This window comes from Camelus dromedarius, chromosome 14 (assembly GCF_036321535.1).
Source record: "Camelus dromedarius isolate mCamDro1 chromosome 14, mCamDro1.pat, whole genome shotgun sequence".
In the NCBI taxonomy this organism is placed as follows: domain Eukaryota; kingdom Metazoa; phylum Chordata; class Mammalia; order Artiodactyla; family Camelidae; genus Camelus; species Camelus dromedarius.
Window position 1 is genome coordinate 2,829,262 of NC_087449.1, and position 27,438 is coordinate 2,856,699.

The following is a 27,438-nucleotide window of genomic DNA, read 5'->3' on the forward strand; positions in this document are numbered from 1 at the left end:
TTCCTTTTATTATTTATAGTTCTACCCTCTCATCTCTTGGTGTGACTTTTCATGGAATCCAGGAAACAGTCCTAACCTACCTGCCTCTTCACTCTTCTCCGTGGTGGTTTTCTTCCCTGACTAGAAGAGGGTTTTGCACAGGAAATTTTATTTGTTCCCCTTTTCTTGGAGTCTCTCTTTCGGTCTGCCCATCTCTCACCTGCACATCTGTCCATTTATCTACCCACTCATTCTTCTGACTTGTTCCAAAAAGCATTTCAGGCAGCTTACAGAAGAACAGATACCAAATAAACAGGTTAGAAAATGGGGCCAAGTTCAAACTGTGAGGCTAGGAGGCGAGCCTGTGTGAGGGTTGCAGCCATGAGACACACACCTCTGCCATGTGACTTATAAGATCGACAGCAAGAGTGTGCCTGAGGCACCCAGCAGACACAGGTTAACAGGGTTTGTGGGAGATGCTCACTGGCTGTGAAATAAATAAGTGGCTCAGGAGAAGCCCAACCTTTCCAGCTACAAAGGCTTAGGAGAATATTTTGAGTGTCTTCCAAAATCAGGGTATTGCATTGTTTCTTTTGTCAGAGTTCTACGTATAGTTGGTTACATTCTATACCTGGAAATTTCTCCAGAACTCCTTACCAAGTGAGTGCCATTGCTCGGGAATGAGGTGGTTCTGCTCATTGACTGGGGTTGGCCAGAAACCGAAAATGACAGCTTCAAAGGAGCCTGGGATTTGTCAGTTATGTTTTGTCAGTGCTGTAGATTTCAGGAAATGCTTTCACACTTTCTCTCCATCTGAGGCAGCAGCGTGCTCTCTTAGCAGCATCAGGAGCTCAGAGCCACGGGATGTTGGGGGCTGACTGCACTGCCGTCAAGACAGCCGAGCTAGTCACTGCAGGAGTGGTTCTTTCACATAGTGCATTTCATGTTCTATAGTAGAATGTTTCAACAGGGAGTTAATTAACTGAGTTAATTAACATTTAATAAATATGAAGCTTTGATGAAAAGACGGTTATAGGCAGAATATAAGTTGTGAACACTTTGAAAACGGTTTCATTACTGAAATTTCAGTAGGGAAGATACACAGTTTATCTTATTTATGCCTCTCTTTTAAAGTAACAAAGAAACAAGACAGAAAAGGCAGAGGATGATTTCTGTTATTCCTCTCGGCTTGCAGGTGCCCTCACATCCAGTGGCATCCATCCAGACACCAACACTGACACTGGCCATGCTCAGAACTGCCTCAGCCCTGAAGACACAAGTGACAAATAGAAGGGAGCCGCGCCCTGTTACAGCAGGTGCTCTCACTTTGTGGGTCCTTATGTAACTGCGTGGTGTTAATCAGGATCGCCCGTTCTACATTGTGTGGCGCTGCTGCAGTGTCTCCTAGTTATTTGTTTCTGTAAGTACTCGTGTATTATTCTCCAATGTGTGGTACTACACATCTAAAAATGCTTTTTTCAGATGAAAAATAATGTATATTTAATGCAATAAGTCTGAAAAAAGGGACAAAAACGGCTATCCAGGTCCCACTAGTCAGAAATAATAATTAACACTTTAACATCTACTTTCTGTTCTTTTCATCAGTGTGTATCAGCTCTGTCATAAAAACCAGTGAGCACTCTGTGCCTGTTTACTGTGTGGAGACCTCCATTTTCCATTCGGCTTATTACATGTTTTTCTACAATATTCTATTTCCCCTGGCATGATTTTTAATGACCAGTATAGCATTATGTCTTGTGGAGGCATCGTCCATTTTACTTCGGGCTTAAATAAACTTTTAAATTCCAAGTGTACTTAACTGAAATACTGAAAAGAGAACTGTGGTGGTACCGAAAGAGCCCTACCTCCCTTCCCCTTATTTCCTGAGTGTAAAAGCTGTTGCCAATGTGGTGTATATATTTCATGACCTTTATGCCTATGACATATATATATACCCATACATACATACATACATACATATGAGAAATCTATGTATATGTGTGTATATATACTTTTTTGAAAAATAAGGCCATACTATATGTTTTCTGCAGCTCGCTTTATTCACTCAGGGGTATATCATAGACTTCCTCTCACTCCAGACTCACCCGGTCCTTTCAGATAGAGTGGAGGGGTCTCCTGATGTGCAGGTGTGGTCTCTTGTGCAAGGACACCTTTGGTGGGAGAGTGCTGTGGACAAGGCCCTGGGCCACGGGGAAACGCTGGCCCCCTCAGTGCCCACAGCTCACCGTGATTTACCGCATTATTGTCTTGATGGTGGACACTTAACTTTTCTCCATTTTCCACTGTCAGAAAGGATGTTTGACTGGCATCTTTCTTTAACAGACATTCCTGTGATCTTGTATGAGCATGCCTTTAGTTAAGTCTTCTGGAAATTTAGTCCCTGGATGTGACATTTACTTTCATCACAGGCTACTTTCAAGTGACTAGAAATTCCTTCTCCAGTGTGGAATGAGAAATGTAGAATTACTTATGTAACCAATTCTCTATCGCTGGATATAATTTCACTTCAGCTTTTCTTCCCACCAGTGTAAACAGTATATCTATTTGAACTGATTTTTTTTCTAAACGAAACGATTCCTAGAAGTGGGGTTGAATCAGTGTGTACACACGTTTTTCAGAGTTTACATATCCATTGACATGTCATCCTCCAAAAAGGTCGCTCACAGTTTTTTCTCCCACAGATGGACACTAGCTACAATATCTTTTAAAAATATTTACCAATAAGATGAGCAAAAGTGCTTTTTCATTGTTTTAGTTTGCATTTGATGACCAGTGAGGTATTGAGCATTTTTCACTGATTAGCCATCTGACTTTTGAAAAGTCAATGATCCATTTTGTCCTTTGCACAAATTTAAGTGAGGAAGCTTCTTTTTGCTTTGTGACAGCTCTTTGTATGTTATGAACATTAATCCCTTGTCTTCATCAACATCTATCACAGAGTTTTTCCTTGTCATTTCTTTCGTTTCATTTTGTTCAGTAGGTTTATTTTTGTTGTGGCTCAAAATATTCTTAAGATAGTAAATGTCTTCCTTTTGTGTTTTATCTTTGTTATTATTCTTAGAAATACTTTCTTATAATGGTATAAATCTCTTATGTAGGTTTATTTAATGTCTAAGATGGAGATGATAATAGTATTTGTTATAGTGAGGAGAAGTTGAATTAATGTGAGCAAAGAGTTGTATTTGCTGTTATTAGTATTTTAATATTTACATCTCTATCTGTAATTATTTTTGTGGTCATTATGACAGGAATAGAATTTGTTCTTTCCAGGTGATTCTCTGATTGTCCCAGGACAATTATTGAATTCATACTTTGCTCTTTGATTTGAAATCCCACATGTATAAAATACTTATGTACACTAGAGTCTCTTTTTGAGCTCATGCTTTATTTCTGTCAATCTTACTTCCTTACTCCAGCGCTATGTCTTAAATATTGTAAAAATTAATTATTATCTGACAGTGCAATTTTTTTTTTGTTCTTTTCTTCCATCCCAAACTTTCTTGGCTATTATTATGACTTTATTATTCCTGAAGAATTCTAAAATATATTGTTCAAGTTAAAAAAAAATCAGATAAGAGTATTCATGGGATTTTTATTAAGTTTTGAATTATTTTTAGGAGAACTTCCATATTTACAAAACTGTTTTCCTCCATGCAATATGTTGATGTCTCTACATTCACACCTCTTATTTACCCCTCAGTACAGTCCTGTAGTTTTCTCCATGTACAACATGGGCATTAATTGTGAGTTTATTCCAGATTATTGTTGATGTTTTTGTTAATTTTGTAAGAGAATTTTTTGCTATTATATTTTTTAACTGTTTAAACTGACACCTAGGAAGGCAGATTCGGTTTGTAAATACTCACTTTGTAACAAATCATTTAAAATTGTAAGTATTAAGTAATTGTTCGAGGATCCTTTCTTTTGTGTTTTTAAAAATTTGTTTCCAATATTATCAAAATGGTCATAGCTAAGAAGTATAGGTGTGGAGACAGATGGAGAGAGGTAGTGTGGCTCATGTACAAACTCTGAGCACTTTTATGGCTGCATTTAGGCTGGAGAAGCCCCAGAAAAGCCCACGTTAGACCAGGGGTGGCTTTGTATGCACTTGAAAGCCAGCTTTCCTACCTTTATGGTGAAGCCTGATGGGCGTGGCAGGTAGATGATCAAGGTCTGATCAAGGTCATTGGCTGCACAGAGCACTGTGTCTGTGAGAACTGGAGTCCATCACCATGGGAAATGCTTGGTGCCAGGTACACTGCAGGGGAGCTGGGGAGTCTGTGTGTTAAGGATTTTCCAGTCCTGGGAGTGGGAAGATCAGACTCTGCATTCAGATCTGAGTTTGAATTCATCCTCTCTTGTTTACTGGTCCTCTGACTTTTGTCAAGTTATCTACCCTCTTTGAACTCCTATTTTCTTGTCTCTCAAAATAGGAGAATTACGGCCTGCTGCTAGAGTGTTTGATCAGGATAAATGATTTGTTTCTATAAGATGCCACGTACAGTCACAAGCTCAGTGAGAAATGGGCTGTCACCTCTTCATCTGCAACTCAGTGCTCGACAGGACATCGGGGCAAAGCCAGTCTGTAATTTGTTTGTGATGCAAGTAGGAACAAAATTAATGTCTTGCCTTTCCCTTGCAGTATTATTACTCCTTTGCTTCATTTACTTCTTTCCTCCTTTCCTTTCCCCTCCTCCACCAAAAGATCCTGAGACTCTCTCAGAACACTAGATTCAAATTACTTTAAAGGGTGTCTCATCCTCATGAAATGACAGTAACTTAAAAAAAATCTGTACAGATCCCAGACGTCATTGTATTTGATTTACACACACACACGCACACCCACCCACACACACAATCAGCCTACCTCCCACTTGCTGAGGGAGAAGGACCAATTTTTCTGAGTTTTCATTCACTGAGCGTGAGAGCAAAGTCTCTTACGCAGATTTTCACCTTGCTTAGTGCATGGTGTTTTTAATTGAATTTCTGCTTTGTGGCCATAGAACTATTCTCCTTATAGAAGAGAGGATGTGGAGACATAGACATTCTGCTGAGATATTGGTGTCATCATATTTGAGTTGGAAAGGACTTACGACAGCATAGAGTCGTAACTTTTTATGGGTGAGAATTCATGATAGTGTAACTTGGACAAGAACCTAGGTCTTCTGTCTTCATGTCCACGTGGATGAAGAGGCAACAGGGCGGGAGATGGCAGGGATCCTTCTTGCTTGAGTTCCAGGGTCTTGCTAGTTTTCATTGCTCAGCTGCCTTTAGTTTAGGTCCGTGTGGCCTCTCATGGGAAGGTCACTCTGTCCTGATAGACTGAGTTTCTAATCAGCAAAAAGGTCTGGACCCACTCATATTTCCCAGAGTTTTTCTGCTGTCCTGCTGACAGTTTATATAAATGATACCTAAGAAACTACTGGATATAAAATCCTTATTGTTATCATTTGCCCTCAAGTTCTATAGGAATGGGGTGCTGTCTCAGGCTGTCTAAGGCTAGATCTGAACAAAGATAGGGTGATAGGCTGTGCTGCTGGACCCTCCCCAGTCATAAGGGATTTCCACCTTAGTTTTTAGAATCAGACAGACGAGTTCAAATCTTGCCTTTACCAGTTATTAGCTTTGTGAACTTGGGGAAGAAACTGTACTTGTTTGTGCCCAATTTTCTTTATCTGTAAATAAGTTCAGTATTTACTTTAGGGTTTTTGTTTTAGAATTGAATGAGCTAATTCCCTCATTTATACCGAAAATACTGATCGCGTGGTTCTATGCTGGTGCCTTGGTAGAAGATTACTAAGGGACTCAGCAGTGAGAATGCAGGTGGGGGACCCCTGGATCATAGAGCTTATATTCTAGGATATGCTTGTAAAAGACTGGATGTGCAGTGGATTTTTAGTAAATGTCCATTCCTTTCCTTATCCACATTGATTGTGTATATATCTTTGTACAATATATGAACAATTTTTTATTGCAATTTAAATCTCTTTGTAGTAATTAAATTATGTAGCTATAACAAAATACGTGAAATAAAATGATTTGTCTTTTATTTTCTTTTCAATATGCAAAACAAAATAAAATAGAAAAGAAAAAAGGTTTTGAAGGAGTAGAAATAATTTTATTTCTGTGGAATCAATTCCCTATGTTAGGTTTTTTAGTTGTGTTGTTAAACAGCATATAAAATTGATAGGTTGTGACTTCAGTGTTGATAGCTAGGTGAATGTAGTTTCTTTTTGTGGTAGTCTTTGATGAATTATTTGCACTAGATCATAAATGATGTGCATGTTACATATTGGAAACGAGGAAAGAGTGGAGTCATACTACCTCCAATGCAGTCATCTTGTTACCAAGTCGAAACTCGTACTGCTTGCTGCATGACAGGCCAATAAATTGGGAGATTGAGGTCTTGGAGCAAGGAATAGTGACTTTATTTGAAAAGCTGGCAGACCCAGAAGATGGCAGAATGACATGCTGGAGAACCGTCTCCCCCAAGTCAGGAATCAATCCGCTTTTATACTAAAAAGGGGCGGGGATGTGGTTGGTTGTTGCAAACTTCTTGCGGTACGAATTGTTTCTCCTTGGAATTCTTTGTTCTTGCAGCTGTCCACGTGGGTCAAATCATGGTGCCCCTCTAAAACCTCCAAAAAAAATCAAAGTTGATTCTCTATTTTGCAACTTGCCATCTCTATATAAGTGCAGAAGAGTTAACATCGTGAAAGATCAGAGCCCGGAGAATAGGCTCTCCTGGATATTTCAGGCTAAAGGCAACTTTCTTTTACAAAAGGTACAGAGCTACCAAGTCTGAGCCTAGAAAACAGCAAATGTTTAAAGCCAAAGGAACAGATCTAACATGCAGTCAAATTTATTCTTTTCTATTACAATTTCTTTTTCCACCTCATAAATAATTTTAGTAAGAAACATGAGCAATTTTTTTTACTTTTGCTTCTTAGTAACGGATAAGTGGGCCAAATACATTTATGAGAGCAGGGATGCTGTGCGGGCATTGGGGTCACAGCAAACTCCTGTTGGGGGTGGTCGACTCTGCAACATGTCTGATGCTCCGTGGGTGTTGGTGAGGGACCCCATAACCAGGGGCTCTCTTCAGGAACCAGCATATGGGCATTGACCTCTGGAGACCTCTTTTTCAGCTGCCGGAAATTTTTTCAGATACTGTGACTGAAAAACCACTTCAGCTGGTGATAATTAGGGAATAAAGGAAGAGGAAAAGGGCTTGGATTAGATTAGAAGAGAAGGACAGAATATCAGGGAACCTGGGGGCTTGGCAGTGGGTCCTTGGGAGAGAGGGGAGCAGAGGTGGGGAGGGGCACGGCTCTGGAACCAGCTCCTGCACCTGTCCCAGGGCCCAAGTCACACAGCTTTTAATTGGCCCAGGACGCTCTCCTGTCTGGATGTCACCCTGGGCAGAACCTTGAGAATTGAAGGTAAGGGGTGGGCAGCACTCACCTAGGGGATCACTGAGGACTTAGTTCAAGTCCACGGTGCCTTTTCTGGTCATGTGTCTTCACTTGCCCTTTATCTTAGGATCTGAGAAGCAGGAGCAAGGAACGCAGGGAGAGATCCAGTAAGACATCTGACTGTGTTAAGAGACGACAGTCATAGCCACACAGGGAGCGAGGACACTTGCAGCAAAGTAAAACGACTTCACAACTATTGCATCAGAGCTGCCGGTGTGAGAGAGCCTAAGCCTGTCTCAGAGTGCAGGTGACAAGTGGAAAGGAATGGCAAAATTTCCACTGAAAATTGAAATTTTGTTAAATAGCCTGCTACTGTTGCTTGTATCACTTGAATGAATGCAGGCATATTGCTATGGGCATTTATATGTTCACTCAAACCCACCAGCCACTCTTGCCCCCATCGGGGATGGGCTTTCTCAAGCCCAGTGCACCTGCTGCTTGGGTGGGCCATGCTGCGGGTCCTCGCCTGGGGCCGGGCTGCTGCAGGGCACTGAGTCCCCGAGGCACGGCCTGCGAGACACGACAGGAATACCTCTGCTCTTGACTGAGGGCCTCCGTTTCCCCCTGCAGTGTAAGATTGCTGGTGACTGAGTTAGAAGCATGCTTCAAAGCTGTCCGTGTCCTTGCCATCCAGAAGCAGAGCCTGGGAGCTTCCGAATTTCTCCAGAATGGGGTTTACATTCATCTTCGACAGGTGAGTTTATGTCCTTTTACAAGTGGAGGAATTACTGCAGTTTTCCTGGAACTTACTCACCACTAGTCCATCTGATTTTTCTGTGCTAGGATTCAATATGGCATGCTAAAAATTCTGGAGTCAGATCTTGAAACACTGATGAAGAGGATTATTTTATTTCTTTATATGATAGTATTTTACTTTCAAAATTCAGAGTTTTCAGTTCTTTCAAAAATTTTTTGGGGGGTTGGAGAAACAACTTTGCTCTTACCATCTTTGTGACCTGTTGCTATATGCCTGTCACCTGTCTTCTGTCACTTGTGAGGCGGTTCCATTTGTGACCCTGTCCGGGTTGTTCATGGTATAAAACATAAAGTCTGTAAAAGTACAGTCCCTTTTACTCCGAAGACATTCCACAATTACTACTTAAATCTGGGTGTGGTTTTAAGAAGACAGAATCATTAGAACATGTACTTGCAAGTTGCTAGTGCAAAATCCCCAGATCAATAGTCTAGCTCAACATCTAAAATCTTTCTAATCTACCTTGGATTTGTATGGATAGTTGAAGCAGTTTGCTAAGAACTCAAGACCAGGGTTAGAATACAGGCTGGTGCAGCTCAGCAGGTCCTCCCAAGCTGATGCTCTGGCAGAGGGCAGGTCCTAGGGGAGAGGGCGTGTCCTCCCCCCCTGAGCTGACAATTTGATGGCAAAGACATTCATCAGGTGAAGAACTTGGAGATTCTTCTAAGAACAGTAGGTTTGAAAACAGTCCTAAAAGTGTGGGAGTGACACAATCCCATTTGTCTCAAGTAGGGGAGAGTGGCTTTGGGGCCACTTGGGAGACTCTTGAGTCCAGGTGGGCAGTGTTGGTGGCTTCCACTTGAGCGGTGGGATGGTCAGCAGGTAAAAGCGAACAGATTGAAGGCATGTTTAGATGGTAAAAAGGAAAGGATGAATGATGTCTGTGAAGGTAGGATGGAGTAAGGAACAGGTTTCTGGGTGGATTAATGAGGTAAATGATGGTCCTGCTGTGCTCTGAGGAGGGAAATCTGTAGAGGGAGTTCTGGGGGATAACTGATGAGTTCAGCTGTGGGTAAAGTGAAAGGCTGTTAGATGTGTGGTTTGGGAGCTCAGGTGAGAGCCAGTAGTGAGTAGGGGGAGGGGAGAGAGACTTTCAAATCAGTTTGTCTTGTGAACATACAAATAAGGATGAGTAATGACACACTTAAAACCTCTATATTCTGTATTTAAAGCCCAGTAAAATTTTGCTATATTGACTGCAGAGGTTCTTAATTTTTTTAATAGAAATAAAATAAATAGAAACAAAATAGTGGAGTTAATGAACATCTTAGAGTTGATGTGTGTCCTTGTATGTATTTTCATACCTCATCTGTTTATAACCATAATCTACAAAAAGTTCGCTTGCTTAGCATAAGAGTTAAACAGAGGGAAGTGACACACAGTGTTGGGGCTTGAAGCTGATCTTCTCGGGCAAATTATGTCACCTCTCTGTGCCTTAGTTGCATCTTCTGTGACTGCCCCCAGGCCCCTCATCACAGCTGATTTTCTAGGCTAGATGTTGGGAGGGAGGCTGCTGAAGGGAATAAGAAGCGGCAACTTCTAGGGATATTGAAGAGAGAGACAAAAACAGATTAAAGCCGATAAACTGAGTAAAAATACCCTCAAAAGAGAAAGAATCCCTCAGTGTTTTGAGCCCCTTAGTGTAAGGGAAACAAAATCAGGTTGAGCCAAAGCTCTTGAGCATGTGAGTATTGTGGGTGGGTGGGTGTCATCAGAAAAGTGTTGAGAAAAGGCCTTTTCATTTCCCTAGACGTTTCCAGTAAGGATGGGGAGCAGAAGAGAAAACCCCCTGCTTCACAGTGGAAGCTGCTGTTTTGTGAAAAACTGACCAAAGTTTGGAGACCAGTCATCAGCGGTGCTGGCAAATGAAGAGACTTCGGGATTGGGTGGGGCACTTGCTGCGACTTTCAGGTGACCTGTTGGCTGGGTCTGTATGGCGGTCAGTAGTTTTGCAGGGTGACCTGGGCATAAACCCTGGCTCTGAGGCTGCTGGTCTGACTAGCAAACCTGGGCACCCGCAGTCCTAATGGGGCAGCTCGTGATGTGGCCTGGGACACCTGCTGAGATGAGGGCGAGAAGAGGGCTTTCCTGAGGGGGTGTCATGCGGAGAGTGGGAACGTGTTCCTGCAGGGGAGGAAGAGCCTCTGAGCAGGGTATTGGATGCACAGGCAAGACCAGCCTGAGCACGGAGGCTTCTGGGAGCCAGAAGTCATACAATGGCCCGAACCGCCTTGTTCCTGCGAGACTGCAGGGAAAAGATGCTGAAAATGTAGGCTAGAGTCACACCCTGTGGTGTTTTATGAGTGACAGTAAAGGACTGGTCCGGCAGGCAGGAGAGAACCCTGTGGGCGTCCCAGCTGGGGCGTCATGCCGGAGGGAGGAGCAGAGTTATAGGCTTTGCCACTTATTAGCTGTGTGACTTTGAGCAAGATCACCCCACCTCTCTCTATATATATCTTCATCTGTAAAGTGACAGAGTGACATGCTCGTGTCATCAGAAGGCTTTGTTTAGCTCTGATCCTCTTTGTCCAGTCCTGTCAGTGCTGCCCTGTGATGTTCTGCAGCGGCTGCTCTTACCCTGAGATGGGAGGGCCTAGAGGAACGTTGTAGTGCCCGAGGGCAGGAAGGGGTTGCTTTAAAAGAAGACATGTTGCCGCCTGCAGCTGCAGGCCTGCAGGCAGTTTGGTTGAAGGTCCTGCAGGGGACTTTGGAGGCCTTAGGTTGTTGAGAGTACTTTGGATGCCTTAGCTTCCTCTTAAGTCTTGTGTTTCCCTTGCGGACCGGATTTGCCTTTGCAGATTGATGCTGAAGATTTGGGCTTCTAGCAAAGCTGTTTTCAGAGATGGGTATATACGTAAAATATCGTATAAAATAAAATGATTTATTTATCGTGTGGGACTTTGCAGCTGTTGGGAACAGCTCTGTTGTCCTGGTCGTCACGGAGGACACCAAGGGTCAGCAGAGCGTGCGGGAGGACAGGTAGCCTGCAGTGCTGCTGCGGGGTGTTCTCCCGAGTAGAGCACTCTGCTGAGTTGACTCTTCTCTGAGTTTGGTTGCCAGATGAGCAGACAGCAAATTAATGAGTTCTGGTGGGATTGTATAATGACAGGAAGAAAGAGGAAACCGTAGTTTTTCCAGACTAAAACACGCTTTTGTTTCCTGATCCAGTGTGTTCCATTACAGAATTGATGAGTTCTGTCTATTCTGGGACTTCATTGAAATAAACGTTCAGCCTAAATGTTAAGAGTTATGTTTTATTTGGCTGGAGGACTCGAGCCGGAATGGCAACCTCTCAGATCACTCTGAGGGACTGCTCCCAAGAGGTAGGGGAAGAGCTAGGATATATAGAAGTTTTACAAGAAAGACCAGGTAGTTGGAACAATAAAATATTGCTTGTTATCTAAAGAAAACCAGATATCTCAAGATCAAGTATTTAGTGCTTTTCTATGTATGGGAGGAAGCAAACATTTGTGTCATTGAATTCATCCCTTTGGCAGGTACCTAGGTATCTAGGGCCAGTATCCTGTCCTTTCTTACTCTGAATCCACTCAGAGGGCACCACTGTGAGTGGCTGAGAGGCTGGGCTGCAGGCATGCACTCGCTGGGGGGTGGCAGCAGCCGCTGATGACTTGGTTTCAGCATTCGTTGTTTACTGACATGGTTGCAGTATTTTCATTCACATTGTAGTATTTTCATTCACGGACTGATTATGGATAATCTGCAACCTTGGAAAGCAACCGAGATGGAATTACTGCAGGTACCTTCTACTTTAATAAGCCGTGTGCAAACATAAACATGGAGGAAGCATACATTTGGATTTGGTGGTGTAGTGAAGGGTGACTGCACATTACAGGAGAACGCAATGCAGAATTCCTTGAGTCCAAGTTTCTTTTCTGTTGTGGTATCTGAGAACAGTTTATGGTAATTAACCAACATTGACAAATGGTGGCACACATTGCATTTAAGAGCTGGCCGGCTGCAAACTTGTGTTTTGGACAGGTGGAATTCATAGGCAAGTGGTCAGGTGGATGGGAGAGAGATGGAGCCTAAGCCTGGGCCCAGATTCCGGTTTAAATCACCATTTCCTCACCATACGGCCTTGGACTAGAATGTAACCACTCTTAACCTGTTGGTGAATCTGTGAAATGGGCATGATAATATTCGTTTCTTCCTGGGATTGTTGTAAGTTCTAAAGAGTATTGTAGCACACATGAAGCACTTAGCAGTGTTCACTGTGTGTGGCCACCCCGCTTGGCGTGTGTCAGAGCCGTAAAGGCAGCATTTGTCTGTTGAGGATGCACTGGTAGCCCCTTGAATATGTTGTGAATTTGGTGATTTCCTTTAATCTTGGTAACTCTGTGTGCCATGGGCAGTTATTTTCATGGACAGATGAGGAATCTCAGGGTAAAGAAGACTGTGTAATTTGCCCAAAGTCAGACCATAATTTTGGGTGCATGGGCCTCGGTTCAGCATGGGCCCCAGGGCCTTCTGCCCTCTCCGTTCAGCACCAGAGCCAGATGTGTGGTCGGCTGTTTCCCAGCCCAGAATATCAGGCAGGCCGCAAGACACACCTGGCCCTGCGCTGCTTGAGCAAAAACTCCGGAGGAGAGGAAGTTACAAAAGGGATAAACATAAAAACAGATGACAGCAAACTGTGATCAGCACTGAGAAGGAAAGGAACACGCCTCACAATGCAGAGCTGCGAGCTTTCCCGTCGGGGCTGCTCTGGGGGCGTTCATCTCAGCTAAACAAACTCTGCTGCTGCACCAAGGCAGGAAGGCAGGGAGCGTGTGGCCAGGTAGACAGGGCCTTGTTAATCATACTCATTCCCCATTAAGCTGCAGCTGTCACGGGCACTTACCTAGTAAACAGATGTCTTCCATAATCATCACGCACTTTTCTTGGTAGTTTTATTGCCCCACTTTTGAGATGAGGTCATTGAAGCTGGGGAGTTTGCTGCATGCCCGTGATCACCATGGAAATACCCCCACTGGTCTTTCAACCTAGACTGGTGTGGCTGTCATGTCCCAGCCCTGTGAATGGCATCATGTTGCCTCCCCCAAGCGGCCCAAATGACTGACATTGATATTCTTAATTCATAGGAAATGGTATGTGACAATAGGAGAAAAAGGTATTAAGAAATTGTTTGGAAAACTAGAACAAAATCCAATTCTTCCCCAGCTGGGGGAGCGTACCCTGTGTCACTCACCCCACTCACTGCGTGTCACTTCCTCCCTGCCGACTCTACGTTCAGAAGCCACTCTGAGTCTTTGAAGAACATTTTGCCTCATGACATTGTTGACTAGGACCTGCGACCTCTCTGTCCCTGGTTAACTCTCTCTTGAAAGCCATTTAAATTTCTTGCAGGCTCCTCCGCTCAGATGTAAGAATATCCTCTTTCGACTTCTTGATGCAGCTCCTTAATGAAGATCTCGTGAAGGAAACTTAGTCAAAACCTGGGAGGTATGCACACAGTGACTGCAACCTCAGCACATTATGAAGTTCAGAATCAGATTTGTGGGTGACTCAGGAAAGGCTTTTTTATGGTAACAAGGGGAAAGTGAAAGGATGCAGGCTGTGTGAGACTGAAACATCTCGTTCCCAGCCAGCAAGGCACCTGCGTTCAGGATGGTGTGTGGGGAGTGCAGAGTTCTCACAAACAAAGAAGTGTTGTGATGGGAGGGAGGACAGTTAGGTACTTTACTGTGGAGGGAAAAAGTGGGTTAAGCATTTCCTGGTTGAACAAGAGGATTGTGACATGATGTGCTTGTATTTTGGAGAGAAGGGTTTTGTGGGGACAGGCCTAGGGAGAACGCTCTGTGGCTGGGGAGTCAGCACAACAGAGAAACACAGAGAACCGGGCAGACCACAAGGCCCTGCTGGGGAAGAGGCTGCCTGCCAATTCGAGAACTGGGGGCGACTTCTGTCCCTTAGCTGGGGCCTCAGAGCACCCTTCACAACCCAGTCCTGTTGATACAAGGAAAAAAACGTGAGGCATGAGAAGGGCTGTGTCCCAGGCTTTGGTTGAGCCCCTGGGATGTGTCCCACCAGATTTTGTTCCTTGGCTTCATGCAGTAAAGTATTCAAGAGCAAGCCAGTGTTGAGAAAAGATAGATTTATTCACAGAGACACATTGAAAGGCAACAGAAAGGCCACGAGATGTGGGGTTTGGGTGCTCAATTAAAAGTAGGTACACACTCCACAGAGTGTGGGCTTTCTCCGAAGAGGGAGAGAGAGGGGTGACCGCGAGGTGGCGCTGTGTTGCTCGTTTTCTTGGGCTTGGTGGTTTCATTTGCTAATATGTAGAAGAACCAGCCTAAGGGCAAGGGGCTGGGATTCCCAGGGAGTTGGCCATTTCCCACCCTTTGACATTTTGTGGCTAGCCTTGGGACTGCCATGGTACCTTGGGGCATGATATTCACCATGTTACTATTACAATGGGTGCATAATGAAGCTCAAGCTCTGCTAGAAGTTAAATCTCTTCATCCTGAGCCTCAAGGCCTACTGGGGGTTGAATCCTTCACCATTTTGATGTTAATTGCTGTGGCCTTCCTTGAATGGCTGTGCTCTGCACCTTCCATCCTGTCTCACTGTGATGACAGAGAGAGAGCAAAGGCCGGGCCCTGCCTGTGCTCCTGCATTTAACAGCGGGAAGTGTGGAGTGGGCTTATGATGACTCTGAGTGGTGAGAAGGATGTTTCAGATTTTGCCACGTGAGACATGGGGACCTGCCAGCAGCCATCACAGATTTATCTCAAGGGCATTATCGCTTGTGTTGTTACGGAAAGAACAGGCCAGCCAAGAAACAAGCACTGAGATTTATTATGCTGGCGGGCTCAGAGGGGCTCCTGTTCCGAAGCTCTGAGCACCTCCAAGACCTGCACATGAGGTTCTATAGGGTTAATTACAAGTAAGGGGCTATTAGCCAATAAGGCTCAAACAACAAAAAGCAAGGAATCAGTACACTGAAGCTTATGAATTTGGAACAGATCACGTTACTGACAATTGTTGACCTTGGATTTACGAGTTAGCTTATTAGCCCAGTAAACTGACACTAAACTTCAGATTTACGAGTTAGCCCAGCAATACTTAGATCAGTAAACCGACACTTATCACACTTAGATTTGTGACTTAGCTCGCTAGCCCAGCTGGGCTTTTCCTTCACAGTGTCACTCATCTTTTCTATATTTCTTTTTTTTTTTTTTTAAGTATTTAATCCAAATTTAATATCAGGTTTTTTTGGAAAGAAATTTCTCTTTTTCTTTTCTTTGGGACACTTTGGGGGGGTAGGTAATTAGGTGTATTTATCTGTTAGTGGAGGCCCTGGGGCTTGAAACCGGGACCCCGTGCACGCTAAGCACACGCTCTACCACCCCCCCATGATCTTTTCTTTTTGCTTTAGCTGCCAAGAATCTGACAGCTGAATTTCTAGTCGGCCTTTAACACTTGCCCTGACTCCAGGGAATCCATTTTTATGACTTTACCTCCCCCTGGTTTCATTTAAGTATTGAATCTCCAATTTCTCTTCACTCTCAGTTTTGCCTTTTTGTTGTTATGGTTGTTAAGGTGAGTTTAAAAAAATTGTTTAATTTCTCTTTTAGCAGGAGGCTGAAAGTAAATAAATATGTAAACAAACAGCACACTTAAATGCTTTTATACATTCTAAGCTGTTTAGTAGTTACTTAAAAACCGAATTGAATATTAAAGTGATAACATTTTTAAATTATTTTTTAATTTTTTATAAAGGTATAGCTGATTTAAAATGATATGTTTCAGGTGTACAATAGATGCTCCATTTATAGTTACTGTAAACATTGGCTGTATTCCCTGTGTTGTAAGATACATCCCTGTAGCGTTTTTACATTACATGTTGCAGTTTGTATAAGAAAGTTGGGTAACACAGAGTCTGGGGCATGGCTGTGTCTGACCCAGGGTCACGCTCACCCTGCCTGTCAGAGCCCAGGCCCTCACTCCTGTCTGCAGGGCAGCGAGTGGAGGCAGCCCTCATCAGCGCTGGCACCACCCTCTGAGAGGCAGTGACAGCACTGTCTGTGTGTGGACGTGCAAAGTGTTTTTCCAGGAGCTTTACATGCATTTCTGCATTTAATAATTAAAGCCCTCCTGTGAGGAAGCATTTTATGATTTTAATGAATAATACATTTTATTTTGATATTGATAGACTTCAAACCTCCGGAAAATTTACAGAAGTAGTACAGTAAACGCTTAGATACAGTTCACCTTAAAGGGCACTATTTGTCCTTTTGTGTCTGGCTTATTTTAGCATAAAGTTTCAAGGTTCATCCATATTGTAGCCTGAGTCAGTACTTTATTCTTTTGGTCATAATATTCTTTTCCTTTTTTTTCTTTTTTGGTCTATTTAAAAATATTTTCATTGAAGTCTAGTCAGTTTATAATGTTGTGTCAGTTTCTTGTGTACAGCACAACAATTCAGTTAAATAGGAACATACCTGTATTCATTTTCATATTCTTTTTAAACATAAGTTACTATAAGATATTAAATATATTCTCCTGTGCTATACAATATAAACTTGCGGTTTATTCTATACATACTCAGTATCTGCAAATCTTGAACTCCCAATATATTCCTTCCCACACCTTCTCCCCTCTGGTAACCATAGTTTGGTTTCTATGTCTCTGTGTCTGTTTCTTTTCTGTAGATAAGTTTATCTTTTTGTGTCTTTGTTTTTTGATTTTTTTTTTTTTTTATGATTCCACATGTGAGCGATCTCATATGGTATTTTTCTTTCTCTTTCTGGCTTACTTTTCTTAGAATGACATTCTCCAGGTCCATTCATGTTGCTGCAAATGGCATTACTTTGTTATTATTTTATGGCTGAATAGTAGTCTATTGGAGAAATATACTACAGTCTCTTTATCCAGTCATCTTTCAGTGGACATTTAGGTTGTTTCCATGTCTTGCTATTGTAAATAGTGCTGCTGTGAACATTGGGGTGAAAGTGTCTTTTTGAGTTAGGGTTCCTTCTGGATATATGTCCAGGAGTGGGATTGCTGGGTCATATGGGAGATCAATTTTTTGTCTTTTGAGGAACCTCTATACAGTTTTCCACAATGGCTCCACCAAACTGCATTCCCACCACAGTGTAGGAGGCTCCCCAATTCTCGGCAGCCTCTCCAGCATTTATCTGTGAACTTCTGAATGATGGCTACTCGGACTGGTGAGAGGTGAGACTTGATTGCAGTTTTGATTTGCATTTCTCTGATAATGATATTGAGCATTTTTTTCATGTGCCTATAGGCCATTTGTATGTCTTCATTGGAGAAATGTTTCTTTAGGACTTCTGCCCATTTTTGAATTGAATTGTTTGTTTTTCTTTCTTATTAAGTGTAAAAGCTGTTTACATATTCTGGGAATTAAGCCCTTGTCACTTTCATTTATTGCAACTGTTTTCTCCCATTCCATAAATTGTCTTTTTGTTTTGCTTTTTGTTTCCTTTTCTGTGCAAAAGCTTGTAAGTTTAATTAGATCCCACTTGTATTATTTTGCTTGTATTTCTATTGCTTGAGTAGACTGCTCTAGGAAAACATTGTTGAGATGTATGTCAGATGTTTTGCCTATGTTTTCTTCTAAGAGGTTTATAGTGTCTTGTCTACATGTTTAAGTCTTTAAGCCATTTTTAATTTATTTTTGTGTATGCTGTGAGGGAGTAGCCTAACTTCATTGATTTACATGCAGCTGTCCAGTTTTCCCTACACCATTTTCTGAAGAGGCTGTCTTTACTCAATTGTATGTTCTCACCTCCTTTGTCAAAGATTCAATGACCAAAAGTTTGTGGGACTATTCTTGGTAATTTTGTTTATCCGTTCATTGATGGATGGATATTGTTTGTAACCTTTGGCTACTCTGAATGATACTGCCATGAATATTGATGTGCAAGTTTTGTGAGAATATATTTTCATTCTGTTGGCTGTACAGTTGGCCCGCCATATCTGTAGTTTCCACTTCATGGATCCAGATGGCTGATTGTAAAGGGACTCGAACATCCTTGGATTATGGTATCCAGGGTGGGGGTTTCCTGAAACGAAATCCCGAGGATACTGAGGGATGACTCTATATGTAGGAGTGGAATTGCTGTGCCATATAATTCTAACCTTTTGAGGAAACACCAGGCTTTTCCAAAGAAGCTGTACCATTGCCCCTTCCAACGGCTGCGTATTGAGGGTTCCCATTTCTCTGCCTCCTGACCAACACTTGTTATTCTCCATGTTTTGATTATAACCATCCTAGTGAGTGTAAAATCAGATCTCATTTTGATGTTGATTTCGCTAGTGATGCTGAGCATCTTTTCATATGCTTATTGGCCAATTGTGTATCTATTTAAATACTTGGCATATTTAAAAATTGGGTCGATTTTCTTTGTATTGGTCAGTTGTAAGCATTTGTTTTATATCGTGGATACTAGTCTCTTATTAGATATATGCTTTGCAAAATTTTTCTCCTATTCTGCAGATTGTCGTTTCACTTTACTTTTTTTAAGCATTAAAACAATTTCTTTCTAGGGGAGGTAATTAGATTTATTCATTTTATTTTTCTTGCTAAGGACGCACTCTATCACTTAAGCTACCCCCTTCCCCTTTCATTTCACTTTCTTGATGATGTCCTTTGTAACAAATGGTTTTAATTTTGATGAAGTCCATTTTATCTTTCTTGTTTTTCACTTGTGCTCTTGGTATTGTATCTAGGAAGCCATAGCCTATCCTAGGACCACAAAGATTTAAACTATGTCTTCTTTTAGAAAGTTTATACATTTAGTTTTTACATTTCTGTCTGTGATCCATTTTGAATTAATATTTTATTTGTTAAATAAAATACGGGGGTCCAGATTCCAGATTAATTCTTTTGCCTTCAGATACTCAGGTGTCTCTGCACCATTTGTTGAATAGACTATTCTTTCAATGGAGTGTTGTTGGCACATTTCTGGAAAAATGACTGTAAATGTAACTTTCCCCCCTGGATTTTTTATTGTGTCTCATAGATTTATGCATCCAAACTTATGCCAGTACCATAATGACTTGAGTACTATAGATTTGTAGTAACCTTTGAGTGAGTCCTCCAACTTTGCTCTTCTTTTTCAAGATTGTTTTGGCTGACCTGGGTCCCTTGCACTTCCATATGAATTTTGGCATCAGTTTTTCAATTTTTGCAAAGAAGTCAGCTGGAATTTTGATAAGGATTCCATTAAATTTGTAGATCACTTTGGGGAGTCTTAACATTTTTAACAATATTGTCTACCATTCCATGAACATGGGATGCCTTCCATATATGTAGATCTTTTAATATTTTTGGTGATACTTCAAAATATTCAATGTGCAAATCTTGTAAAATTTTGTTAAATGTATCTCTCATTTTATTTTTAATGCTGTTGTAATTGGAAAGGCTGAGCTTCCTAAGGGTGGGACTATATATCAATTTATTTATTTCTAGGATTCCTACACAGCAAATACCCTAGATTTATATTTGCTACATAAATCTATCCACAATTCTTCCCACCCCCGTGTCATAAGAAACCAAGACCCAGGTTAAGCTACCTGAACACCTATGTGGAAGTGAGAAGTGAGACCCTTGGGTGAGGCTTTGTGCAGATTATACTGAAAGCTTATTCATTATGGCTTCATCTTAATTTCTTTTAAACAATCCTCTCAGTGTATATAGTCAGATACATTAAGAAAATGCCCTTTCAATGTGTGGAGGAGCTAAGACTATAATTTTCAAATAATTTCTAGTGAGAGTGTTGTACTTGAAACTAATTTGCATCAATCTTTGAAGATTTATGTTTCAGGAGCTTTGACTAAAGAACACCTGTCTTTATTCATTAGTGACAATTAAATGCTCAAGCAACATGTACGAGTTTGAGCAAACTGCCCCAGCCCCGTAGTGCTGGTTGGCTGCAGCTGTAACTGGAGTCAAGGCTTACCTATCCCAGTACGCTTGGGCGGATCTGCTCAAAGGGGTTCGTCCAATAGTTTGTCAGTAGTCTTTTGGACAAAACCATAAAGCATTGATTTAAGGTTGCTGGAATGCATTATATTCTTATTAATATTAAGTAAGCACATATTGAGTGCTTACTGTATGTTGGGAATTGTCCTTTAGCTTCACATGAATATTATTTCGCTTAAAACCTCTCATATTTCCTTGTTATTCACACTTTACAGATAAGGAGTCTGAGGATTAGGTCTTCTCTCTTTTGGAGGGAGCTCATTATCAATGATGGGAAGTTGTAAGGAAAAAGATATTGATTCATCCAGAGAAAACAATTTTCTGAGAGTCAGCACTGAAGAGGGTGATCATTGTTTGAGTGAGACGAGCCCTGGGTTGTACAGAGTCAGCATCCCAGTCCTGGACACGGCACATGTAGTGCTGTGTGGTGGGTGAGGCGGCGCGGCCGCGCAGGGAACGCAGATGCCGGGCCATTGGGCTGTGCTCAGGCCCGGTGGGGCTTTCTCCTAAGGGAAGTGGAATGTCATTGTCAGATTTTAAGTAGGGGAGAGGGGTGCTCTCGTAGATCACTTTTGTCTTGTAGAATGCTTAGAAACATTTAGAAGGCTCGGCAGGAGGTGATGTGATAAGTCAGAGTAGGGTGGCTGTGAGGTGTAGCAGTGTTCAATTTTCAAGTGATTTTCAGTCCCAGGTTTGTGGCTCAGTAGCCGTGTCACTTTGGATGACACACTCAAGGAAGTGAAACAATTTATCTTATTAATTGAAGAAGTGATATACCGACTTCCCAGGACTTCTGTGGAGATCCAGTGAGATAACGTGTGCACAATGTGCAGCGTGGTCCCCAGCACAGAGTTAGTGCTGATGGAGTGCCAGTGAGAATCTGGTAGGTGAGGTGTGGGAGGTGGGACTCATTGACTGAGGAAATTGGGCCCTGAAGGAGGGGTCCAGTCACATCTATGAGTGATGGGACTGAGCTGGGAGAGGCAGAGAGACCTTGACCCCCGACAAGGGGCCCTGGGCAGGACGGCTATGGGAGGAGCACCGTGAAATCAGCTATTTGCAGGTGAAGTTGGAGGTGCCCTTGAAACATCTAAGTGCAGTGCCACAATCATAGAGGAGGTCTAGGCCCGGGCTGTGCATTTTCCTATAATCTCAATCCCTGAGGACGCCGAGGTATTGATCATTGAACGTGAAGATATACTTACAGGACAAGTGAATAGTAGTATCATCTCTGTCATCAAAGCTCACGTCAATTTATTCATCACTTTGCTAATTGGGTACTTACAGAGCTCACTTCACCATCCTCACCTGGGCTCAGGCTCCACAGAAAAGATCTTGTGTGTCTCCCTTTTTTCCAGGAGAAAACACATTTAGCTGGTAGACTTCTTTACCTCGCCAGACTTAGAATTTTAGTTTGTTGATTTAATTCTGTTTTCTGTTGGCCGTCTCCTGACAGGAGAGACATTTTACCTCATGGTCAGGTTTCAACTAGCTGTTACTGAGAATTGCTGATCTGATCCATACTGTATGTTTTCTATTAACTTTGTAGAGTACTTATCATTTTTCTGTCTTTGCCCTTTAATTTTGTTTCCTCTTCAATGTTCTATCCTATTTGGGGCCTTATTTTATTTTTTAATTAAAAATGTCTGTTAGCAGTTAAGAAAACAAAAGCAAAGAAAAAATGCACATGATAGCTAGATTTAGAAAATATCTAGGGTGTTTTCTGTCTCGGCAATGGAGGGTTCTAGAAACTCTTGAAAACCTTCATTACATAAGTTCCTTAAAATGCTGATTAAGAAATAAGACCTTCCTTCCTCATCTTTCAAGCTGCACAGCTAATTGTCAAGAAAGTGAGGGGAAATCCTCAGAAGCCAAGTCAAACCAGAAAGCAAGGATTCTGGGAGATACGTGAGCATTAGAAGCCCTGGGGGGCCAGTTGGCTCCTGAACTGAGTTTCAATTGCCTTGACAGGAGGGCAGGAGGTGAGCCCCAGGCCTCTCACACTGGGAGTTGGATGGCTGTTCTTATGTAAGGCCAAGCACATCCTGAATCCTGCTGTATAAAAGGGTGAATTAGAAAGAAAAGTAAAAAAGCATTCCTCAAGGCAAGGAAGTAAGGAAAGTCAATTTTTTTGGAAGCGGGGGAAAATAACATATCCAATGTAAGTATTTAGTTTAAATCTGTTCTGGCATGAGAGTGACAACAAACTCCTGGCAGAAAATCACAGCTCCTCCCGGAAAGAGAAGTTGTGTTTTGAATGAATCAGTGGGCAGCCATTCCGAAAAAGGTCTCCAGAGTCTTCTGGATCAAGATACTGGACCCAAACACCTCCCTTCCATGGTCTCATTTAAATAACCAGAAAGGTTTAAAGAAAAGAAGCCATAATCATAGTTCTATTTATTGACATTAATATATGCTAGGAATTCAGAGGTGACTATGGAGTTGTCTCCTCTTTTATGGACCTTACTTTCTATTTGACATATTTGGGTATCTTGGTGGAGGGTGGTGTTAGTCTGTTGCAATTAGCCAGGAGAGGAGATTAAGAAAACAGTGAAGGGTGGGTGACATTTTTAGCTGAGGACAGTCCTGTTCAGTTGGTTTGTAATTGCAGACTCGTTGAGTTGTCACTAGAGGGAATTGATCTTATGGAATTTGGACTTAACTCAGGCCTCTTCAGAATGGACAAGTGAACCTGGAGAAAGACAGTCAAATCTGTGCAGACATTAAAGTCCATGTGAACGTGGTGTATCCCTGAGCCAAAGATAGGACAAGTAGGCAGCACTTCTTGAGGACAGAGGAGTGGTTTTTAAGGTTCTCCAAGAATGAATCCCAGGGAACCGGGATGGCCAGTTGTCAAACTGTGACTTTGCCCTTTGGACGGTGTACCCACCGAGGTTATTGGCCGTTTATAGGTTTCCATTTCTCTTTAATGCATGACAGGTGATGAGGACGTGAGCATACACTTTTGACACCTTGTCGAAGTGACTGGGTACCTGCCTAGAAGAGCAGGCACAGCTATGGCTGCGTCATACATCTTGCCGCCCATCCCGCTCTCCGGCTCCGTGATCACGGCAGAGTGGTTCCTTGATGACCTGTCCGTCTCCTCTGTGACATCGTAACCCAACAAAATACCGGAGCGTATTAGCTTGGCTTTGTTCTTTTCCATCCTTCCCTTCGAATGATGATGACTGATAATGGACCCAGTTACGTTTGCAGATGATTTACACGTAGGGCTTTCAGTACAAACCTTGTAATACCCACTGTGTGATCTAGAGAAGAAAGTTACATTCTTTCCAAATTGTATTGATGCACTTATGTGGGAAAATGATGTACGTTTGAATGTGTATTCCCTCTATGAATCATCATGGCTCGAGATGAATATTTGTAGACATGGAATGAGTTTTCTGTATTTGAACTGTATGGTCCCCTAAATTCTCCCCAGCTTTTTAAAGTCATCACTGGAGTGCTACCTCCAGAGTGTCCCAAAGCATCCACCACTGCCTGTTCTTCGGACACTGTGAGTTTCCAAGTTGGAGAAGGCTGCTCGCTGTTGAGGCATTCTCCGGCACATCTCTGGCTGGCTGATGTGAACTTAGCACACAAGACTTGGCAGACAGTATCTAACCATGGTCACGTCCATTTCTGGAACACTCATGGAGGATTTTACACCTATGCTAGTGGCATACGTTATTTCATTTAGTTTTCCCAACAATCATAATTAGATTTTATGACCTGTATTAATAAGGAAACTGTCAAAGCGAGTGATGTGCAGACTTTGGACTGGAACACGGGTCTTTCTGATCCCTGTCTCTGTTCCCTCCCCAGCCTATCCTTCCAAATGGCTAGGAGACTCTTCCTCAGTCTTGAGTTTCCTGCTGATGTTACCACTCTCTTTGTTTCTGGAGAGGAAAGCAAGTCTAAACTTACTTTCCAGTTGGAAATGGAATGGAGAGTTAACGTTGGAAGCCGGGAGAGTCTGTCCTGTGATGAAGTGGTCTCCGAGCCACTTCCACTGGGACGTCACATCACTGTCTGGGCCCCTTGCACAGCCTGTGCACAGGTGATAAGCCAGATGTGCCGAGCAGTCCTCCCGGACAGGGCAGTGTGTTGGAAATGAGTTTGGGGACTTGGTTTCATTACATAGGTTCCTGAGGGCCTTGGCCTGGCACTTCCAGTGGGACCACTCCCTGCCCCACAGACTCGTGCTCTGGGCCCGTGCAGACCTGACGTGGCCTCAGCCTGAGGCTCAGGGCCCGTGGTGATGAGGAGCATTTTAGTCCAGGGTCTGCCGGAGGCTCTGACACTTCTGGGCCGTGGGAATTTGTCCAGGATGATAATAATTCCTCCCCGAGTTTCAGATTTCCTTGCCTGTGAGCCGGGGTAGTAATAGTTTCTGAAATGATTGTAATGATTCAGTAACGGGCACAGCGTGTGCTGGCAGGTAGCTGGTGTTTAAGGAGCAGAAGTCGCAGACACTCTGTCAGCCTCTCACTGTGTGCTCTGTGCTTTGAGAGGTTGTGTGTTTGGTGAAAGTCCCGCCCAAACCCTAGGGTCTAGATGAACTGTTGTTCCTTTACTTTCCCTTCCTTTTCCTCTTTCCCATCTCTGTGTCCCATGTTTAGGTAGCAGATTCCTCTGTTTCAGGGAATACGGACCTTTCTAGTAAAAGGAGAGGCGGAACTCGGAAAGGTGGGGCCCAGAGGGGGTCTGGAGCGTCTGCACAGCGCTGCGTCCCTGCATTTCTGCATCCGGTCCCATCAGTGCATGAAGTCAGCCTTCCTCTTCCTTCCTGTGTCGTTGGGTCTCTGTTTTAAGGGAAAATTTTTTACGGGTCTTTTTTTAATTACATGTTTCGTTCAGATGCTTGTTGCTTTTCTCCCTGTGCTTCAGCATTCCTAGGAGAGAATTCAGCAGTGCAGCATCCTCTCCGAGCTCTATGATTTGATCGGCTTCCACCGCAAGAGCGCCTTCTTCAAGCGGGTGGCCCCCGTGCAGCGCGTGGCCCCCGGCATCCCGGAGCCTGGCGGGAAGGCCTGCTACCGACTCCTTCTGCAGACGCTTCCTGCCTAGAATCTGTCGCTGGATCTGCAGGACTTCAGCAAAGGTGTTGGAACTAAAACATTGCTTCAGTCCCATTAACCATGCCTGGTTTGGGCCATGCTTTCCTGTCTCATCAGGGTGAATTCTGATTCATTTAGAACAGGGCTCAGCAGACTTTTTCTGTCAAGGGCTTGGGAGTAAGTATTTCAGGGTCTGCAAACCTCCTGATCTCTGGTGCAGCTGCTCAGCTCTGCTGTTCAGACGCCAGAGCAGCCGGACATTCCACACACCCACAGAGCATTATTAACAGTGGTGGCTGGGGCTGGATTCGGTGTATGAACTGCAGTTTGTCCCCACAGCCTCCTCACTATTGACGCCTGCACCAGAGCGTGCATTTGTGACAATGGGTGAACCTGCACTGACACGTCATCATCACCCAGAGCCCAGACTTGACACTAGGATTTACACTTGGTGGTGTGCACTCTGTGGGTTTGGACAGATGTGCAATGACATGTATCCACCGTCACAGCATCATACAGAGTAGTCTGTCTTAGTGACCTTAAAATGCTCTGTGCTGCACCTCATTCATTGCTCCTTCCCCTCTAGCCTCTGACAGCCACTGATCTTTTAGTCTCTGTGGTTTTCCCTTTCCCAGAACACCATACAGTTGGAATCAGACAGTTGCGGAACCTTCCCAGATTGGCTTCTTTCACTTAGTAATAAGCATTTAAGGTTCCTCCATGTCTTTCCATGCCTTGATAACTCATTTCATTTTAGCACCAAATAATAGTCCATTTTCTGGCTGGACCACAGTTTATCCATTCACCTACTGAAGAACAGCTTAGTTGCTTCTGAGTTCTGGTGATTATGAATAAAGCTGCTATGAACATCTGTATGCAGTTTTGTGTGTGGACATAAGTTTCCATTTCGTCGAGTAAACACCAAGGAGCACAGTAGCCGGATCATATGTTAGGAGTACGTTTAGTTTTGTAAAAAATTGCCAGACCGTCTTCCAAAGTATCTGGGCCCTTTTACATTCCCACCAGCAATGCATGAGAATTCCTGACGCTCCACATCCTCACCAGCATTCGGTGCTGTCAGTGTTCTGCGTTTTGGCAGTTCTGACAGGTGTGCAGTGGTACCTCGCTGTTTCAGTCTGCATCCCCTTGATGACAGATGCTGTGGAGCATCTATCCATAGACTTCTTTGGCATCTAGATTTCTTCTTCGATGAGGTCTGTGTTCAGGCATTTTGCTCATTTTTTAATCAGGTTGTTCATCCTTCTTGTTGAGTTTAAAGAGATTTTGGTATATTCTGGATATCAGCCCTTTATCAATGTGTCCCTGCCCTTCACCTGCAGCACTGGAGTTGTCCTTTGGGTCTCAGTGGAGTGTCAGCTCTTCAAAGAGGTTTCCTGTCTTCCCTCAGCCTAAATACTGTCCTTGTATTTTTCACTTTCATTGACTCATTTTGTTCTTTTTAAATAGCATTTCCCATAATTTGTAAGTACATTAAAAAAAAGGGCAATGATTGAACACCACCTCCCCCACCAGGCCGTGTGCCCTGTGAGACCAGAGGCCCTGTCCCCACTCACCGTTTCCCATGACAGCACATGGCACATGTCCATGTAAAAGTGTGTAACGTGGGGCCAAACCTGATGAGCAGCTATGATGACATATTTTGGCTACCATTTATTGAGTAGACTTTGTTTCTGATGTTAATTATTAAATCACATGAATGAAACATGTTTGTTTTGAAAAATAAAACAACAAAGCACACCTCCATTTGATTGGTACTTTCTACTTAGCCTTCTGACCCAGGAGGGGATGTTCACCATCATTTTGTGGAGGAGGTTGGGGAGGTAAAGTAAGAGAGTGAGATCAAATAAAGTAAAAATGATAACTATCAGTTGGCTTTATTTTCACTAAGACATAAAAGTTACTTTAAACCCTATCTCAGCTGTTGTTCTGTTGTTTTAAACATTTCTCATAGAATTAAATGGAAGCCCACTAAACCCTGAAAGGGAAATTGTGTGCTCAGGTCCTGAAAAGTGTTTATGTCTATTTCTTGAAATGCACATTTTCCATGCTGGTTACAGAAAGTCGAGGCGGGAACACAGCCATGCAATGTGTGTCTGCCGGCTTCACGGGCTGCTCACTGTCATTTTCATTTTCTTGTGTTGCAGTTTATGA

At 42.9% G+C, this 27,438-nt stretch overlaps 1 long non-coding RNA gene across 1 annotated transcript in view; it reads left to right on the plus strand.

Annotated features, from left to right (window-relative positions):
* LOC135322853 (uncharacterized) overlaps positions 1–27,199 on the plus strand; it is a 105,726-nt gene extending 78,527 nt beyond the window's left edge. The window contains exons 8-11 of the long non-coding RNA XR_010383746.1: positions 1,175–1,399; positions 8,046–8,169; positions 13,597–13,692; positions 25,097–27,199. This is a non-coding gene — a long non-coding RNA (uncharacterized LOC135322853). The remainder of the gene's footprint in view (positions 1–1,174; positions 1,400–8,045; positions 8,170–13,596; positions 13,693–25,096) is intronic.
* The last annotated feature ends 239 nt before the right edge of the window (positions 27,200–27,438 follow it).